Below are 5919 nucleotides of genomic sequence, written 5' to 3' on the forward strand. Positions count from 1 at the left end.
TAATTTATAAAGGAAAGAGGTTTAATTGACTCACAGTTTGCCATGACTGGGGAGGCCCCAGGAAACTTAGAATCATGGTGGAAGGGGAAGCAAACATGTCCTTCTCCACATGATGGCAGGGAGGAGAAGTGCCGAGCAAAAGGGGGAAAAGCCCCTTATAAAACCATCAGATCTCGGGAGAACTCACTATCACGAAAACAGCAGCATGGAGGTAGCTGCCCCCATGATTCCGTTACCTTCCACCGGGTCCATCCCACAACATGTGGGATTATGAGAACTACAATTCAAGATGAGATTTGGGTGGAGACACAGGCAAACAACATCACCCGTACACTCCATATCTTTATTACAATGGGTTAAGTTTCTCCTTAGCACTTATCATCAAATATAATGAAATATTATATGTGTTTATCGTCTACCCACTCCAACCACCATCTACAATGTAAGTGCCAAGTGGCGAGGGGCTACATCTATTATATATACTGCCCTAATGCTGGGTGGATAGTTAGGTACTGTACTAGTTTCTTGAGCCTGCCATAACAAACTACCATAAACTGAGTGGCCTAAAGCAAGAGGAGGTTATTATCTCACAGTTCTGGAGGATACAAGTCCAAAATCAAGAAGAGCAGGGCCACGCTTCCTTCAAAGTCTACAGGAGAAAATCCTTTCTGGCCTCTTCTAGCATTTGGTGGTTGCCAGCAATTCTTGACATCCTTTGACTTGTGGCAGTATCACTCCATTCTCCGATACCATCTTCACGTGGCTGTCTTTCCTCTGTGTGTCTCTGTGTCTAAATTTCCCTCCTCATATAAGGACATCAGTCATTGGATTAGGGTCTGCCCTAATCCAGTATGACCTCATCTTAACTTAGTTACATCTACAAAGACCCTATTTGCAAGTGAGATCACATTCACAGGTAATAAAAGTTAGGAATGAACATATTTTGGGGGGCACAACTGAACCTAGCACAGGTACTCAACAAAATATCTATTGAATAGATGAGAAGAAAACTTGTAAACCTAAATTAGGATTGTAGAACTTCCCAGGATCTGTTATTGTAATTTCACAGTTGCTTATCGCAGATCAAATTATTTTGTGTTTGTTGTTATGTCTTTATCAGATTCCCCCCTTCTTCACCCTTCCAACAACAACAAAAATAACTAAGAACTCTTAATGAACTATGCTTTTCATAAAGTTTTTTGTGATTTGCAAATACGTCATGTTGATATGTGATAGCTTATTTTGGTTTTAAAAAAGATATTTGGATTTATAAAATCCCAAAAGAAAATATATAACTGAAAATATAATACCTAAGATATTTAAAGTTGGCTGTCTCAGTGGGCCAAGGTCATTACCATAGCTATCTCATAATAAGGTTTTAGTTTGACTCATGTTTTCAGTTGGCAATAAATATATTTTTTGAGCAAAATTATAATAGCTATGTTGCTTTTTAAATTCGTACCCTGGTGTCTTTAACTATGTAATTTTAAAATTTATCACAAAACTCAAGTAGCAAAAAGCAAAACAATAAATGCCCTTACTCAAATGGAGATTTCTTAAACATAATCAATCAACTGCATAGTCACAGACATAAAATCAGAAAGTATTTTTCATGTTACAGAAAATAAGAAATAAAAACATTTTATTATAAGGAAGCAAAAAAAAAAGATGGAAAACAAAATATTTTTTAAAAACATATAAAGAGATTTTAGAAATAGCCTTATTCCCTGAGGCTAGAACATGCACACAAAACATAATTAAAGGAAGTGACATCATTTAGTCAAATATCATCAACACTAGAGGAAACGAGGCTCAGAGAGGGAAAATTGTTTGCCTAAAGAAATAAAAGAGACTTTCCCTAACTATATTTACACTAGTCTGGGAAATCAGTGTAACGATATGACATAAATACCATTTATTTGTGACTCTAACTCAAATTGTTCTTCTGACTGAAAATAGCCAATGTATTTAATGGATTACTGATTAGGATATTTCCTTGATAAATGAAACTGCTAAGGATCAGTAGTAAAAATGATGTCCTCTTTTTTTTTTATGTGATAGGAAATAAATCTTCATTATTTTAATCCACTCCCAGTTCATATTCAGGAGTCAAAAATGAAAAGTCATGAAATGTCTGTATCTTTTAGACTTTGCTTTAATGCTATTTGTTGAAATTTTTTTTATTTGGTTCGAGTTTTCTTATGCATTTGTGGGATCAAGTACTTTATTTCAGAAGTGAATATATTAGCTTAAAAACTTAGAGCTTAGCCAGGTGTGGTGGCTGACGTCTGTAATCCCAGCACTTTGGAAGGCCGAGGAGGGCAGATCACTTGGGTCAGGAGTTCGAGACCAGCATGGCCAACATAGCGAAACCCAGTCTACTAAAAATACAAAGAAATTAGCCAAGTGTGGGGGCACACACCTTTAATCCCAGCTATTCTGTTGGCTGAGGCATGAGAATCGCTTGAACCTGGGAGGCAGAGGTTGCAGTGAGCCAAGATCACACCACTGCACTCCAGACTGGGTGACAGAGTGAGACTCCGTCTCAAAAAACAAACAAATGACAACAACAAAAAACACTTAGAGCTTAAAAAAATTTTCTTTATTCCAGTGTTTGATTCTGGCTGTTGCATAAATGAAAGTATGTTTTGAAAATGCTCTGGGTGGCCAGGCACAGTAGCTCATGCCTGTAATCCCAGCACCTTGGGAGGCCGAGGCGGGCGGATCATGACGTCAGGAGATCCAGACCATCCTGGTGAACATGGTGAAACCCCATCTCTACTAAAAATACAAAAAAATGAGCTGGGCATGGTGGCGGGCGCCTGTAGTCCCAGCTACTCGGGAGCCTGAGGCAGGAGAATGGCGTAAACCCGGGAGGCGAAGCTTACAGTGAGCCGAGATCGTGCCACTGCACTCCAGCCTGGGCAACAAAGCAAGAATCCATCTCAAAAAATAAACAAATAAATAAATAAAAGAAAATGCTCTGGGTGATGCACCTATATATCATATAACTTTACCTACGCACACTGTATATATAAATGTGTACGTATGTACATAAAATTATTACAATAATTATGTATATATTATAGATATTATATATAATTATATAAGGTATATAAATGTTGCTTAGCATTAGATTTAGTACAAAATAAAGGGCTAATGAAATTTTTTTGACAGGCCTCTGTTTCTTGATATCCAGAAATGTTCATCTCATTGCCATTAAGATAATTCAATAATCAAATCAAAAAGGCACCCCCTAGTCTGGCAGCATATAAACAATAAAGTATTTCAAAATGTAATTATCTATATTTAGAAAGTCATTATATTACTTTGATTAGCTTTAGAATAATTCCTGAGACTATCTTAAGTTCTCTAAAATTTCCCATTTTCCTCATTTGTAATTCTAGCCAACATTCTCTGTAATATTGAAGAAATGCTAGGTATTAGGAATTTGTTTCAAGACTCTGGTCTCCATCATTCATGATAGTAAACCACTATTTATTTTGCACATCTGGCTTATGATAAAGTTGTATCAAATTATTCTGCTCATTTATTGCACAATTAGTTGTATTTCTTTTATAATATTTTTGCTTTAGGCAGTTTGGAAACTTTTAATTATTATAAAATTAAAATTGTTCTCAAATGGCTGTTCTTTAGTGGACTATATTATTTGACATAAATTATTTTAATGCTATAAATTCTAATTCCTTCCCCACTACATTTTAAAAAATATTTAATTAATTACATTGCATTAAATTTAAAGATGAAGATATTTAATTAATTACACTGCATTAAATTTAAAGATGAAGACATTAAATTTGTAAATGAAAAGTTCTACAGATAATATGTAATTTTAAAAAACAATTACAAAACAGAAGTACATTAGTAGAATGTAAACATTTCAAAATTGGTATGTTTTAAATGAGCCATTATAATAGGATACATAAAAGAAACAATAAGGAAGGAAAAAGTTATTGAAGGAAGTATGTTTAATAAGTTAACATTCACAAACGGACTATAACCTAAGTCAGTGAGTTAAAAATTTACCCATAAACACAAGCTTAGAGGCTCCTTTTAAGCTATTTCCTTCCAAATTTTTTCCTCTTTCTGAAAATGGAATATAACTGTGCTTTCGCATTTTTCTTAAGAATCCATACTCACTGAAAGCCTTACAAAGCTAAATATATTTGATCCCCCAAGAAATGCAATAAAGAAAAATGTTTCTGAAGTTTTTACTTCTGAAGTGAAAATTGTCATATGGTCCATTTTATTTTTAATTTTTTATACTGAAACTGCAAACCTATCATTTACATCAAACTCCCATCCAATTCATTCAAAATGTAAAGGAAATAGAAAAGATACATAATTCTAAATCTCTTCTCCAAGTTGTAGAAGCAGACTTCTTGCTAGTCAGCCTGACTTCTTGCAAAAGCTAGTGGTTGTTACTTGAGTTTTGGTTACTATCACACCTGTGGAATAAATTAGCATTATTACAAGCATGTCAAAAATGCAGAGACATTAAATAACTTGCCTAAAGTCAGAAATGAGTCAGAGACCCAGCTCAGCCTCCGTCCAGACACTCTGCTTCCCAGGATTCTCTGACTGCCTTCAGAAATTGTAATTATTTCTCCATTATTTGATTAGAAATAGGGACAATGTTGATTCTGGCTTCAATCCAGAAACAAACATGTGGACACTGGTTTAACTGAAAGAAAACTAAAAGAGGAGATTCAAGGACAAATTCCAATACTCTGATATTTTTCTTTTTTCCCCATTTGTATGACTTTTTGTGAAAGATCCAATAATATATCTTTATAAAGATATATATATTTTAAAACTTACTATTATGTTCAGAGAAGTTTTGTACTTTAACATCAATAATGTTTCATTGAAAACTAAGTAAAACCAAAGCTGAAACTTTGCTTAATACAAAGCTGAAACTTTGCTTTGTATTAAGGATAATAACATTTTACCCTTAAATACATGAATTAATATGTCATCTCAACTAAAATATGGAGATAAGCCAAATTTTTCCTAGTTATGAAAAACGAGGCAGGTTAATAATTGCCAAGGTGACATGGTCAGTTTATTTGCTCTCTAAGAAAAACAAAAGTATTCCCTGAGGTGCAAAATTGTGAAATTTAACTGGAAGCATCAATTATACTCTGGACAAGTTGTTCCTTTTGTTTTAAAATCCTCTAGAAGATTTTCTAATGTGTAATAGGCAACTGTTAGCTCCATTAATCATATTGTATAACAGTTTCATATTGGAAATCCGAGTTCCTCATTTCTTCTTTCCCTCTGATGTAACTCAAGCAGTTGTTTGCCGTTTGTCCTGTGGTCCCTATTTATTCACTCAGATTCCAGTAAAATACCAAAGTTTTGTTTTCTTTCTGTTCTTTGTTATCTACTGGACTTGAGCACTGATGATGTTTGGTCTTCCCGTTAAACATCTTCCTGTCCTTCATGTGGACATTTTGAAAATTATTAAGGGAAACGTAATCCTGTTGATTTACTGGAAAGAAGAAGAAGAAGAAGAAAAAGCCAATTAGGCTGAAGTGATTTGCACACACACACAAGTGGAAATGATACATTCATAATTGTAGAGAATTCAAGCTGCTAATGTTAAATTTCAAAAGCAAAAATATGGGATTATTTGGCTAATTCGATAATTACCTCTGTGGTAAAATGACAGATTTTGAAATACAAACTTACCTTTCCTTCTCGTATGCCTTTAGCTTTCTCCCCATTCAAGCGATAATTTAGCCTTGTGTTTATTTCCTCACTGGAGGGACATAATACTAACAGCAGCTAACATGTGGTATACTCATAATGTGATAAAAATGGTAATTATATCAACTCACTCAGCCACACAGCCCTATGAGTAGGTACTGTTAATGATCTCCATTTCACAAATGA

The 5919-nt window shown here is 34.4% G+C and overlaps 1 protein-coding gene across 3 annotated transcripts in view; it reads right to left on the bottom strand.

Moving 5' to 3' along the window:
- Positions 1 to 4623, bottom strand: part of FGL1 (fibrinogen-like 1) — a 50593-nt gene extending 45970 nt beyond the window's left edge. The window contains exons 1-2 of one of the 3 annotated variants that reach the window (XM_011979600.1): positions 4532 to 4623; positions 1020 to 1138 (exon numbers count right to left, since the gene is read on the bottom strand). The gene's annotated coding sequence lies outside the window, so the exon portion shown is untranslated. The remainder of the gene's footprint in view (positions 1 to 1019; positions 1139 to 4531) is intronic. The other 2 variants (XM_011979599.1, XM_011979601.1) reach the window with 2 other exon arrangements.
- Positions 4624 to 5919: the final 1296 nt, after the last annotated feature.

This window comes from Mandrillus leucophaeus, unplaced genomic scaffold, assembly GCF_000951045.1.
Source record: "Mandrillus leucophaeus isolate KB7577 unplaced genomic scaffold, Mleu.le_1.0 Scaffold204, whole genome shotgun sequence".
Lineage (NCBI taxonomy): Eukaryota > Metazoa > Chordata > Mammalia > Primates > Cercopithecidae > Mandrillus > Mandrillus leucophaeus.